This window comes from Tenrec ecaudatus, chromosome X (genome assembly GCF_050624435.1).
Source record: "Tenrec ecaudatus isolate mTenEca1 chromosome X, mTenEca1.hap1, whole genome shotgun sequence".
NCBI classification, from domain to species: domain Eukaryota; kingdom Metazoa; phylum Chordata; class Mammalia; order Afrosoricida; family Tenrecidae; genus Tenrec; species Tenrec ecaudatus.
Genome location: NC_134548.1, coordinates 71812001 through 71826898, shown reverse-complemented (window position 1 = coordinate 71826898; position 14898 = coordinate 71812001). Strand labels below are relative to the sequence as shown.

General features: G+C 40.0%; 1 long non-coding RNA gene and 1 pseudogene across 1 annotated transcript in view; one reads left to right on the top strand and one right to left on the bottom strand.

Annotated features, from left to right (window-relative positions):
* LOC142433055 (uncharacterized) overlaps nt 1-14898 on the top strand; it is a 103142-nt gene that overhangs the window by 71119 nt on the left and 17125 nt on the right. The window lies entirely within an intron of this gene.
* LOC142434684 (zinc finger CCCH domain-containing protein 15 pseudogene) lies at nt 1527-7944 on the bottom strand (annotated as a pseudogene).

The following is a 14898-nucleotide window of genomic DNA, read 5'->3' as shown; positions in this document are numbered from 1 at the left end:
GGTTTCAGTAATACATCTTCGTTACGTTACCCTTGATCATGCCCTACTAGGCCTGCCATACCCACCTCAAAACCAATTTGGATCACTTTTTGTTCCCTTTTCCCTGGGTTTGTTAACACCGCTTCTTTACACCACCACCCCCCCACCTCCCCCTATCCCATTTCTCCCTGGAACCGCCGGTCCCGTTGTTTTCTCCTCCAGATTGTTCATCCAGCCTATCTTATTCAGACAGACCTGCGGAGATAATAACATGCACATATACAAGACAGAGCAAAACCAAGCAACAATATACAACAAAGCAACAACAACAAAACACTGACAAAGAATAAAACAAAGCACAACAAGAAAGAAAAGCTTGTAGCTAGTTCAAGGATCATTTGTTGGCCTTTAGTAGTGTTTTCCTGTCCAGTGTGTTGGGGCACCACGCCCTGGTCCCAAATTCCACCTTCAGAATTCCCTGGGGATCTTGCCACTCCATTCCCTTGCTGTTTTGCTGTACTCCCCCAGTGCTTTGCCTTGGTGTGGTGGGATCAAGTCGGGCACAATTACCACACTGTGTCTCTGCAGGGTCATGTGTCAGTGAGGGGCGTCATGTCTCATAGTGGGGCTGGCCATGTTGTCCTCTCTGTGGACTGGCTGCTCTAATTGGGGTCATCGTCCTCAAGGCCTGGTGTGCCAGGATGTGCTCCACTCTCTCCTACTCCCCCTTCATCTGCTCCCATATGCTCTGATCAGATATGTCCCTCTCCCAGAGCTGCAGATTCAATGCTGTCCTTTGAAATAAATTCTTCTGGGGGGAGGGGCAGGTGTCCACTTCGTATTTGGTACTGGGGCTAGCCCCCCAGACCTCTCCACTGATTCCCTACTCCACGCCGGAATGTTGCATTCACACCCTGGGGCACTGGATTGAAGTCTAGTCCCTGTTTCCCTCAGCGGAATCATATATAAAGCTTTTTATCATACACATATGAATGTCTCCGGATTTGTTTCTCCGGATTAGTCAACCCTGATGAACACACTGCCAAATCAAAGAAGATTCATCTCAACTGTTCATCTAATTGTCCAAAGATGACACAGCATTGACTATGTGCAATTTTCTTTTATGAAGTACAGTGTTCATAGTTTAGGCAGTCACTTTAATATATACATATAAAGGAAATTAAATCACTCAACAAAGGCATTGAATGAAAGTTGTTTTATATTTAGATTTATCTTGTTCCTGGTAATAACGCATGCCCAATGAAAACCAAAAGTTGGAAAAGCAGGTACACTTTCTACTTGAGTGGAAAGTTACAGCAATCAACCATTTTCTGAAATGACCATTATATTTCAATGTATCATGAACTACGTGAGCACACTATGAAATGTAGTCAAAAACAGGATAAAAGACATATGGAGAACATTTCTTTTTTGGAAAGGATTACCCCTCCACAATCAGCATGGTAAATAAACATATTCTGTTAAGAATTCTAGGTGGAAAATTCATAATCAATTTCAACTCATTGTGCACTGACTTCATTCCTTCATTAACTTGTTTTGCATAAGTCTTCTAAATCAAACGTGTTCAATTCTTCTAGTTCATCCAAATCTTTCCCAGAGAAAATATTTTCATCAATAGGAACAGTATCAATGACTCCATTTTCCTGTGTCTCCCCTTTATTATCCTCTTCCAAATAATTTCTTTCCCCATTTTCTGCCCTACCTCTGAAAGTTTCACTTAATTTATTTTCATCTTTTCTGGAGAATATGTGCTGAATCTTTTAAAACTGGCTACCATAATACCTGTATCATCTACATCTCTTGTAATGTACAGTCTTAAAATTTTTGTCTTTTATGTTCACAAATCATCAACCTGTTCTCTGTCTGTAAAGGGTATCATCTGTTTCTTCATCATCATCAACCAATTCAGGATGAATTTCAAACACCTCACAACCACTGATCATTAGAGCTTCCCTGCTTTTAAGTCTGGTTTACTTCTTTCCACATCTTGCCTAAGTTTCTTAATTATTTTTCTTGTCTTTCCCTTTTTTCCATGCAAGAAAAGATTCTAGATTTTGGTAACACTTGGACCTAGGCCAGAATGCTCTCTTTCCGTGAAGTCTTGTAATGAAATTTCATTTTCTTGCTCTTCTTTCTTTTGATCTTTTCTTTCAACACATCCAGGAGGAAGTGCATGACGATAAATACACATATAAACCCCTCCAGGGCATACCCCAAACCAGCTACATTTGTTTTCAATAAGTTCAAGGAAATGCTTCCACACTAATTGAGTTTTTTTTCTTGTTTTCCACTTCATCATGCTTCTTGTTCACTATTTCTTCCAGATTCTTTCTCAACTGAATTATCTATGGTATATTTTTTGAGTTCTTCCTCTCTTTCATCAATGTAAACACTTTGCTTTTCACATTTTCTTTCCAGTCAAGTCATGAAGGAGTTTACACTTATCCCCTTTAGTACACTCTTTTGCTTGAAGAATGCACATACCACAGATTTGCGATCTGCAAATTTACTTATTTTTTTGAGCAGCAACTGCAGATTTAGCGCCTGTAATGCTTTTTTGGGGGGTCATCTTTCTTCACTTTATTTTCAGCTTCTCTTTGTGCTACGTGACATGGATTTTGTTGACCAAATTTAACTTGATTAGTAACAGCCTTGATAAACTTCTGTTGTTTTGCTCCTTTCTTATTCTTTAGACTAAAGTTTTGTCTTCAATGAACTCTTTCTTCTTTTGCTCCATCCTGAGCCTGTTTCTTGGGGGATACTGGGGAGCCAAGTGGCACCAGCTAGACTTAAGCACAGATAGACAACATGAAGGGCTCTCACTAGACCTCTTTAGACTGTTTAAAAGAAAGGAGGTTACTTTGAGGAGTACTGTGCACCTAATCTAAGCCATGCTATTTTCAATGACCTAATATGCATGTGGATGTTGAACATCGATTAAGGAAGACTAAAGAAGAATTGATGTGTTTGAATTGTGGTACTGTCAAAGAATATTGAAAGTAAGTTGAACTACCAAAAGGACACAAAAATCTATTTTAGAAGAAGTACATCAAAATCACTCCTTGGAGGCAAGGATGGTGAGACTTTGTCCCTAGTGAAGGACATCATACTTGGTAAAATGGAGGGGTCATGAAGGAGAGGAAGGCCTTGGAAGAGATACATTGACACAGTGACTACAACAATGAGCTCAAGCATAAGAAAAAGTATGAGGATGACACACGAGTGAGCAGTATTTTCTTCTGTGGTTTATGGGGTCACTATAGGTCAGAACTGATTTGATGGCACCTAACATCAGTAACCTACTGGCTGTTTAGCTTATGTTGTTGTTGTTAGGTGCTGCTGAGCCAGTTCCACCTCATAATGACCTAAAACTCTAATAATAAGACAACAAAACACTTCCCAATCCTGCACCATCTTCACAATTGGTAGTATGTTTGAGCGTATTGCTGCAGTCTCTGTGTCATTCCATCTGGCCCAGGGTTTTCTTCCTTGTCATTGACCCTCTGCTGTACCAAGCATTATGTCAGTGTCCAAGAATTAGTTGCTCCTAATAACAAGCCAACAAACATTAAATTAGCCATCTTCACTTCTAAGGAGCTTTCGAGGCATACTTCTTCCAACGCAGCTTTGTTCCTTCTTCTAGAAGTCAATAGCATATTTAATAGTTGTTGACAGAACCATAATTCAAAAGCATCAATTCTTTTGTGGTCTTCCTTATTAATTATCCAGTGTCCACATGCATATTAGGCAAGTGAAATGCCATGGCTTGGGTCAGGCACACTTTAGTCTTCAAAGTGAGTGATATGTTTGCTTTTTTAACATTTCAAAGGTTTCTTTTGCAGCATTTTTATTCAATGCAATACATCATTTGATTTATTGAGTGTTACTTCCATGAGCGTGTGAATCCAAACTCACTATTATTGAGCCAATTCTGACTTGTAGCAGCCCAACAAGACAGAGTAGGTGAGTTTATGAGGTCTTCCCTCTAGGTTTATGAGACTAAATCTTTTTGGGAGCTTCATTTTTTTTTCTTGCCAAGTGCCTGTTGGTTCTAAACTGTGGACCTTGTGATTAGCTGCCCAATGCGTATGCTGGTATACCACCAGGGCTCCTAGTAAAGCAAAATCTTAGCAACTTCAGTCTTTTCACTGTTTATAATATTATTGTTGATTGGACCAGCTGTGAGGAGTTTTGTTTTGGTTACTTTGAGATGTAAACCATACTGTAGGATATAGTCTTTTATCTTCACCAATATGTATCAGCTAGCCTGAAACAGTGTGACCATTTTGTAGTTTTGTAAATAGCATTTGAGCAGGACAGAACCCTGGCAGTACAAGTATCCAACTTGTGGCAGGTAATTTGAAGTATCTTCAAGCCCACTTCACTTATGCACTAATCCTCCTCCTAATGGTGTATTAGAGTTTAGGTTCATCTGTTTTCTCATAGAAATTCACCAGCACCACTCATTTTAGACATTTAAAACAATCTTTGTTAATCTGATAAATACTAGAAGTGGTATCTCAGTGTTGCTTTTATTTTCATTTAAAACATTAATAATTGGGATTTACTACATATATCATTCCATAGTTCAATCATGTCAAGTAGAATTATACAATTGCTACCACAGTATCCAGACATTCTTTATAATTTTTCTTTTTTATATGTATTATGAAAATTTACTTGTAATTACAAATAAATGAAATGTCGTCTTGAAGCATGGTATAGCATGGGTAACAGTCTTCACACCAGGTACCCTTATGTGGGCGTATCTGCATGTGGGTGGACCTGCCTGGAGATGGACAGAAGAGAGGTGTCCGAACTGGTTCCTAAGACTACTGGAAATATGTATTTTCTGATGGTATTAAGTGACCCCTGTGAAAGGGTCATTTGACCCCCAAATGGGTCTAGATCCACAGGTTGAGAATCACTGTTTTAGAGGAAGAATCTTCCAGAGAAAGGAAAGCACATGTCAGCAGGCCCACATACTTGAAAAACCCACCAAGAGGAAAGAGTAATGAAAGAGATAGCGTGAAAGGAGCAGGGCTAGGGACCAACATTAGAAAACAGCTGTCATTGATCCCTAGAGGTGCTGCAGCACATTACCACTTATGTGGTGGCTTAGAACACCCACACTCTCTATCGGCGGGGCAAACAGTTAACGTACCAAGTGGGAAACAAAGCTTGGAAATTCAAGACCATACAGAAGAGTGAAAAAGGCCCGGTCATTTATGTTTTTAAAAAGCCATTAAAATACTGTCTGACACAACAATAACAATTTATTCTCTCATGGGTCTGGAGCTCAGATATATGAAATGAAGGCATTGGCAGGTTTGCACAGCCTCTGAAGAATCTGGGGGCAGTTATGTCCTTACTTGTTCCAGTTTTTAGTGGTGGTTGTAATTCTTTATGGCTCTACCACTCCTGTCTCGGCCTTTGTCTTCACATACCCGTTTTTTCTTCAATTTTTATTTCTATTTTTTAATCATTTTATTAGGGACTCATACAACTCTTATCACAATCCATACATACATCAATTGTGTAAACCACATTTGTACATTCATTACCCGCATCATTCTTAAAATATTTGCTCTCCACTTAAGCCTCTGGCATCCGCTCCTCATTTTCCCCCTCCCCCCCCCACCTTCCTCATGAACCCTTAATAATTTATGACTTATTATTTTGTCATAGCTTGCACTGTCCAGCGTCTCCCTTCACCCACTTTTCTGTTGTCCATCCCCCAGGGAGGAGGTCACGTGTAGATCCTTGTAATCTGTTCCCCCTTTCCAACGCACCCTCCCTCCACCCTCCCGGTTCCGCCACTCTCACCACTTGTCCTGAAGGGATCATCCATCCTGGATTCCCTGTGTTTCCAGTTCCTGTGTGTACCAATGTACATCCTCTGGTCTAGCCAGATTTGTAAGGTAGAATTGGGATCATGATAGTGGGTGGGGAGGAAGCATTTAGGAACTAGAGGAAAGTTGTATGTTTAATCATTGCTACATCACACCCTGAGTGATTTGTCTCCTCCCTGAGACCCTACTGCAAGGGGCTGTTCTGTGGCCTTCAAATGGGCTTTGGGTCTCCAGTCCGCACTCCCCGCCTCATTCACAATGATATGATTTTTTTGTTCTGATGATACCTGACCCCTTCGACACCTCGTGATCACACAGTTTGGCATCCTTACTCCAAGCTTTGATGCTTCTGTGCTAGTTGGCCACTTGTTTACCTTCAAGCCTTTAAGATCTCAGACGCAATATCTTTTGATAGCCGGCCACCATCAGCTTTCTTCATCCCATTTATTTATGCACCCATTTGTCTTCAACGATCATATCAGGGAGGTGAGTACACAATGATGTGATATTTTATTATTTGGCGCCTGATCCCTTCAGCACATCTTGATCACTCAGGCTAGTGTGATTCTTCCATGTGGGCTTTGTTGCTTCTGAGCTAGATGGCAGCTTTTTTACCTTCAAGCCTATAAGACACCAGATGCTATATCTTTTGATAGCCGGGCACCATCAGCTTTCTTCACCACATTTGCTTATGCACCTGCTCTGCTTTCAGCGATCGCATCGGGAAGGTGTGCATCATAGAATGCCAGTTTAATAGAACAAAGTATTCTTGCAATGAGGGAGTTCTTGAGTGGAGGCCCAATGTCCATCTGCTACCTCAGACATTCTTTTTCTACATGGATTCCTTGACATCATCTCCACTTTACCCATCACCACCACCACCAATGTATCCCCTCCCTCTGAAACCCTTATTTTACTTGCTGTCCCTACAGGTTCATAAATTGTGGGTTTCATATAATAAAAAACAAAAAACATATAACACAATTTCAAGAGGGAAACCTCCAATGACAAAACACCTCAGAGATACACCCTAAGATGAACAAACAAAAACCGAACAAAATTATACAAACCAAAAATACAGAAAAATTTGGAAGCCAGATCAGGTCCAGTCTGCATCAAAGGGGGCATCTATTGACAATGTTTTAACTGTTCAAGTCAGATTTATGTCTTCTATCTTCTGTACTCATTTCTCCCAAGCACTCTGTTTCGTGACCACTTTCTTCCCATCCCTCAATTTAGACAGGGAGAGTTCTCTGGAGGCTTATTTCTTATGTAGTTCCACAATGAATCTTGGGCTCCCACTGTCATCCATCACCTTCTGCAAACCAGAGCCTCACAATTTAGGTTTTGATACTAATCCCTTCTTTGGCTTCAGATTATATGGATTACAATCCTTCCATCTAAATTTTTCACTACATTTTGCTAAAGCACCTGTATCTTTTGTGTTCCCTTCCCAAGGTCAATTATCGAGCAGGACCATGGTATAAGAACTAATTGTTCTGAAATTGGGGTTAGGACTTAGTGTGAACCCAAAACCCATTTCTGGATCTATGCTTTTTTTTCCCCTTTTAATTTGTTATTACTTGGTAGCTAATGCATAATCACTCCATAGTTCAATCACGTCAGAGTTGTACAATTACTTCCATAATCAGTCTCCAAACATACTTTTCCTTCCTGGACTTATTGACATCATCTCCCTTTTATCGCCTCCACCTCACCTGTACCATTCCCCACCCCAAACTATTGTTCTTTTTGCCGTCCCTATAGGTTCATCAATCCTGGGTTTCATTTACCAGAAAAATGGAAAAAATAACACAACTTCAAGAGGGTGACCCCCAGTGGCACAACACCTCTGAGACACACACTGATATGAACTAGCATAATCAAAATAAACAGAATGTTACAGGGTTGATGGAATACAGCATATAGGATGTTGATGTAGCAAGGCCTTGTTTGTCCATCAACCAACAGTACACCACTCTTGGTACAGCTGATTTCTGCTTCCTCAGGCATCATGTATTTTCCTACTTAAGTCCTTAAGTTGCAAATGTGCCTGATGTAGAGTCCAGTTCACCAAGTGGAGTTCCCGCATGGGGTCTCACCAATGCAGCCTCTGGAGCATAGTGTGTGGCCTGAAGATGCAGCATTCAGTCTCTCAGTATGCCATGGCGCCTGGCCTGGGTTCCCAGGATAGCCCCAGATGCCTGAGTTCAATGTTGCACACCTGCTGCACACCACAAAAGACACTCCCCACCTACTGTCTCCAAAATCACCCTCAGTCATTCCTCCCACCACATAGAGGTCAGCCCTCCCACCAACAGACATGCACCGATGCTCCCCCAAACACAATCATTCCCTCTCCCCTCTCCTGTGTTGCCTCTCCCATCAGTAAGTCTCGTTTCTCTGACAGGGTTGCCTCCCTCTTCAGGGTACCTAACCACAGATCCACATGGCAACCACTCAGCAGAAAACCGTTTCCCACACACACCCTGACGATTTGTTCCCAGATGAAGTGATTCGTCCTCCAGGCCAAGTTACCTGCCCAATACTTTTCTAGAGTGGATGATGTATGGTTTATTTGTAGTAGGCAGGCTCTCTACCAGGTTGTCTGGCACCGTAGCCACAAGATGAGATGCCTTACAAGCCTGAGCTTGTGCCTGTTCTGCTGCTTGTTCCTACATCAGTAGACTCATACATTATTTGTCCTTTTGTGCTTGACTAACTCCACTCAACATAATGGCCTCCCAATCTCTCCATGTCTTCAGGTGTTTCATGGTTTCATCGCCATTCTTTTAAGGATGGGTAATATTCCAATGTGTGTATACACCAGAGTTGGGTTTAAAAAAATCATTTTATTGGGGACTCATAAAATTGTTATCACAGTCCATACATATATCCATTATGTCAATCACATTTGTGAATTTGCTGCCATCATCATTCTCAAAACATTTTCTTTCTACTTGAGCCCTTGAGATCATCTCCCCATTTTTCCCCTCCCTCCCCGCTCCCGTCTCCTTCATGAACCCTTGATAATTTATGAATTATCATTTTGCCATATCTTACACGGTCTGATGTCTTCTTTCACCCACTTTTCTTTTGCCCATCCCCCAGGGAGGAAGCTATATGTAGATCTTTGTAATCGGTTCCCCCTTTCTACCCCATAATCCTTCCACCCTCCATATATTACCACTCTCACCACTAGTCCTGAAGGGATCATCTGTCCTTATACCAGAGTTTTTATTCTCCACTTTTTTACTGATGGGAATTTAAGCTGTTTCTAGCTTCTTGCTAGAACTGTGCTGCAATCAACACAAGGGAGCAAATGTCAGTACATGATCTGTTTCTTATTTCTTTAAGATATATGCCCAGTAATGGTATTGCTGGATATATGGTATTTCAATTGCCATCTGTTTCAGATATCGCCATATCGCCTTCCACAATAGTTGTACATATTTACAAGTCCACCAGCAGTAGATAAAAGGTCCAAACTCACCACACCTCCTCCAATATTTGTTGTTCTGTTTTTTAAATTAGGCTACAGTTATGGTCGTTAGGTGGTATCTCATGGTTGTTTTGACTTGCATTTCCCAGATGGCTAGTGACTGACAGCATTTCCTCATGGATTTATTATCCATTTGAATTTCATCTTTTGTGAATTATTTGTTCGGTCCCTTTGCTCACCTTATCAGAGATTTGTTAATTTTTTTTTCTTTAGGCTGCCCCTTTCTATATTCTGGAAGAGTTTGTGTAGGAATAGTGTTAGCTCTTCTCTGAATACTTGGTAGGATTCAGATGTGAAGCCATTTGAACCAGGGCTTTTTTTAGATGGGAGTTTCCTTTTTATCCCCAACAGTTTTATTGGCACATAATTTACACATCATACAATTGAATAGTTAATCCTTGAATCATATCAAGGGGCATTGTATAGTCATCACCAGTTCAATCTTAGAGGATCCTCCACACCATGGTTAAATTGCCTTTAAAATGAATTATGCAATCACAATCAGTTATAGTACTCCCGCCCCCTTACCACCTTCATTATTTACTCCTGAAAAACTGTTTTCCTCACTATTGTCCACCCTCCACTCCTGCATCCCCTATAACCCTTTGTATCAGTTATTCTCATTATGTATTCATGCCTGCTGTGCTTCACTGCTGGGAAACTCAACTGAAAACAATACAAAACAAAATAGCACTAAGGTAGTAAGGCTACAATCATAATAATATAAAGACAAAAATACAAATAATAAGAAGGAAAAGACTCCCATCACCGTTCAAGAAGTCAGGGAGGAAATGTCTGTCATGGAACAAGGAAGAGATATTTTCCCCCAGTACAAATTCAGGTCGTGTCTATGGGGGAGTCAACAGCCCAAGTATCGAGTTCCATCCAGCATAATCAAGATTACAATGACCCTGGCTTTTGGAGACTTTTTGCCTGTGGTTAGAATGGCTCTGCCAGTGTCTCAGTCTGACTAGATACTCTGCAGATGGGTTTTGAGCTCCCACTGTCCTTAGTTGGGAGTTTTTTTAATGACCTTATCTATTTCTTCTTTTGCTATGGGTTTGTTCAAATTCTTAATGTCCATATGCATTAATTGGGGGAGAGTGATTTTCTGGGTATTTGTCCATGTCCTCCAAATTACTGATTTTTTGTTGGAATGCAGTCTTTCATAGTACTGTTATTAATCTTTTTTATTTCATTAGGTTCTGTTATGACTTCCCCTGTTTTATCCCTAATTATAGATATTGATGTCTGCTCCTTGTTTTCCTTTGTTAAGTTTGCTAGTTGTTTACCACTTTTGTTGATCCTTTTGTTAGATTCCTCGGGTGGAAATACCTCAGTCCGTGACTTCACATGAGAAAGAAGTCACATAGAAGCCTGCTTTGTGATCCAAGTGAGTTTTTATAAAAGATGGAAGAAGTTTCAGGTTTTACACTGGCACCTTCAGGGCACTTCACACCCAAACATGGAAACCTGAAGCCAGAGAAACTAGAGCATGGCTGCTGGCCAAGGAGCACCTGGAAAAGAGCAGAGTGGGCTCCTGATCCTGGTTTTTCAGGGCTCTCCACTGGGAGGTGTGGTTGGAGCTACTGGTTGACCCCATTGGCTAAATTAAGCCCCCCTATCCTAGATTGGGGCCCTCTCACATGTGCGGGCTTCCAGTCTCAAGGATCTGAATTTGTGCATGCCCTCTAACCTTGATCGGCTTATAACTTCCTGTAAAGGGGGAAAGAAGGCCTTGGCATGTAGAGGCGCAACTCCTGGTTTCTGCCTCTAGCTACTTAAAATTTTCAAAGAACCAACATTTTGCTTTGTTGATTTTTGTCCATTGTTCTGTTTTCCAGTTCTTTTATTTCTGCTCTGAGTTTTATGATTTTTTTCTTTTGTTGTTGTAAGGATTATGCTGTTGACTTTTTTCTATTTACTGGAGGTGCTGTGTGAAGGTGCTGACCATAATGATCTCCCCTTTTTACATGTGTGCATTTATTGGTGTTCTGTCTGCTTCCTGAATGGTTATTGTCTCCTCCTTGTGATATTGGGGAAATTTTTTCCCAAGAATTCCCTTACTATTTTAACTGTGGGCTTATTTATTTCTTCCTGTTTAGGAGCCTGAATAATTTGAATATTGTTTTGCTTCATAATTTGAATATTGCTTTGCTTCCACATCATCATCAGACTTTCTTCAGATTTGTTTTGCTTTTTTGTTTGGTTGTTTCTATCATTTGCTGAAATCTGCTTGGTTATCTTTGTATTTGATGCTTTGGTTTTCCATTTCTTCCATTCTGTTGGTCAGATTATTCACCTTGTTCTTTATTTCTGCTACTCAGTCTTTAACTCCTGGAGTTCCATTTTTTTAAAAGATTCTAGTATCTCCATTTTTCATCTGTTTTCAGGATTGATCCCCTAATTTCTTGTGTGGCCTAAGCATCAATCTCTTTTATTTTCTTTCTGGAAATTCAAGGGCTTCTTCTGTGTAATCCATTGGCTTTTTAAAAGTCTACAATAATTGACTTCTGTTTCTTTTGTTTTTTATGGTAACTGCTGGTGTTGGTTGTTGTTCTTGTTGCATCATATTTGAGCTGAAGGTGCTGCGTGGGTTTCTTGGATGTGTGGGGGGAGGGGTGGCTCTTTGAGTTAAGGGAGGATCAGATGGGTGTTGGAAAACATATTTTGTGAAGATGAGGAGAGAGTGTTAGCTTGGTGAGTAGGAGGAATAGGATATAGCTGCTTGGAAGTAGGTTTCAAGTAGTGATATTAATCACAGGAAGCCTTCTTGTTAAGTATATTAATTTTTAGTGCGTTGTTAAATGTAAAAATTCTGGAGTCAAACTCATCCAGGTTTTCTTACTCAGTATCTCTGTTCACAAAATTTCTGACTTTTCTTTGTCTGCAAAGTGGAACAGTAGCAAACCATATCCCATATGGTTGTTTTAAGATTGAGATAAATGATACTTCTGGTAATATGCTATATTTCACAATTTGTTTCTGACCCATAGCAACCATATGCACAACAAGCTGAAACACTGCTTCGTCCTCCGCCAACCTCAACATTACTATATTTGAACTCATTGTTGCAGCATGGTGATGATCCAGTAAGATAGTGGGTTAGAAGGGCATGCTACCCAAATTATCTACAGCAAAGACCCATCACTAAACTCACTGCCATCTAGTTGGTTCCAACTCATATCAACCCTACATAGAGTTTCTAAGTCTGTAAATATATATGGGAGCAGTCTAATCTTTCTCTCATACAGCAGTTTGTGGGTTTATATCACCGACATTGTAATTAGAATACCAATGCTTGACACCCAACACTACCAGTGTTCCCTAAAACAAAAACACAAAATGACAAATAAAATAGATACAGATGATAATTTTGGAGCCCTAAGCATAAGAGAAAAGGATAAGGAATCAGACTGAATATTACCTAGAAGACGCTGAGTAAATACAATGAGAAAGAATAAAGATAAAATGAGTGAATAGTTAGCAGGCCTGCAACAATGTGATCATTTTGAATTTTTATAAGCAGGATTTGATCAGGACAGCAGAGTGGGTGTATGAGTCCACACTGGTGGCTGGGCACCAGAAAGATGTGATCCTCCCCTTGCTTCTCAAACCCTCCTCATCGGAAGCATGGCTAGGCCCACCTTCATTCAATTAACAGCCTGTATACTCCCCACCTCTACACAGCCCTCGTTCAGTCTGAGGCCAGAGTTGAATTGCTGTTATCAGGCACATGGTCAATCACCCTCAAACCTGGAGGTAAATGAACACCACTTCATCAGATTAGAATTACACTCCTATCCCTAATCACCTTGGGGAAGTAAGAACTTCTTCCACAGCCAGCTGCCCTCTGACCCTGAATTTAGTCATCCTCTGAGCCTGCAACAACAACGAATAGATTAGGTGCCCTGACCTCCGACACCATCTACGCCAGCTGAAACACTATTTAGAATTACATGTTCCTTCTACCCCTTAAGTAGCTCCTTGGCTGCCAGAGTGCACCTAGGAATCTTTCCTTTAGTTTGCTCTTCTCTTGGAACTGCCTCCTTTCTTCAGTTCTCCCCTTTCTTTGTATTTTACTCTCATTTTCTCTTATTTTTCTTTTGTTCTATTTTGTTTTTATCCTTTCTTTTATTCTGTTCCTCTTTTCAATTTTTCATTTATTTTTTATACTTTTATTCAGCACTATTTTTCTTCCAACCAATTCCCTGGTGTTTGTTTTTCTTATTTATTTTTCTCTGCTTTGTTTTAGTTTTCTTTTCCTCTTTTACTTTTCTTTTACTAAATTATTCTCCCTGATACTGTTTGCTTGTTTCCCCCACCTAGGTTTTCCTTTTTTTATTATTGTCTTTTTAGCTTTTAATTGATTTCTGTCTCGAGTTTTCCCTTAACCCATGCAATGAGAGAAAATTATCTCAGGACTCAACCACACCCATATGTCTTGTAATTCCACTCAATGGGAGAAAGCCCATATTGGTTTCAATATGACCTGCTGTGTGATAGATAGAAGCCAGTACTAGACAAAGTTGAACTACATTGTGTTTCACAAACAAAAACTAGTAACTATGCAAACAATCCCATTCTCTATCATACCCATAGGAGAATGGGGATGAATAGCTAAAACCATGCAACTACCAATTAAATACAAATATAACACTAGCACAAATTCTCAAAGACAAAAAGAAATTTTAGGACACACACACATCAGATTTATTCAAACAAGTAACCAAAAACAAAACTGTAAATTCTTTCAGAGGAAGAATTGGCAGTGAATAGAAGTTCCAAAAAATGAAATTTAGGTATTTCAATAACTTGAAAGTTTCGGATGAAATCAAGGGAAACACTTTAGAAAACTCCAGGAAATGGGTTCTGAGGGCATATAACCATCAGTTAACCTACATTTAAAGTATGGGAATATCTCAGCAACTACCAGAGAAGACCCACCAGGATTCCCTCCTTGTAAAACAATTTAAAAAGTAAAGTGTTCCAAGGTATTTTGATGTTGGAAATCAGCAACATCTGCTGATTTAATGGCCTAAGGCACTGCTGTGCACATCCCCTCTTCTGAGCAAGCTTATCCTTCTCTCACCCAGATAAGCATGTTGTCTTGCTGGCTTCTTGGTGTTCTGTGTGGATAGCAGAACTAAAGGGAAGTTTGGTGTAGACACACAGTCAACCCAAACAATACTTTCCCCATTAATTATTTTCTTTCTTACTTCCTCCTCATGTCCCCCCCCCAAAATACTACCCCCACTGGTGTAGCAGTTGTCTTCACATACTAACCCCACCAAAGAATCAGGAAACCCAACGCAAACTGCGCATACTGAAGCATTATTTTAATTTTTTGTATTATTTTGTTCTCCTATTTTCTTCTCTCTCTCTCTCTCTCTCTCTCTCTCTCTCTCTCTCTATATATATATATATATATATATATATATATATATATATATATATATATATATATACTAAGTCAGATTTTATTTCCTTTGTTCAGAGGGCACAGTCCCACTCACATTCACACAGCAACACAATTGTGTTTTT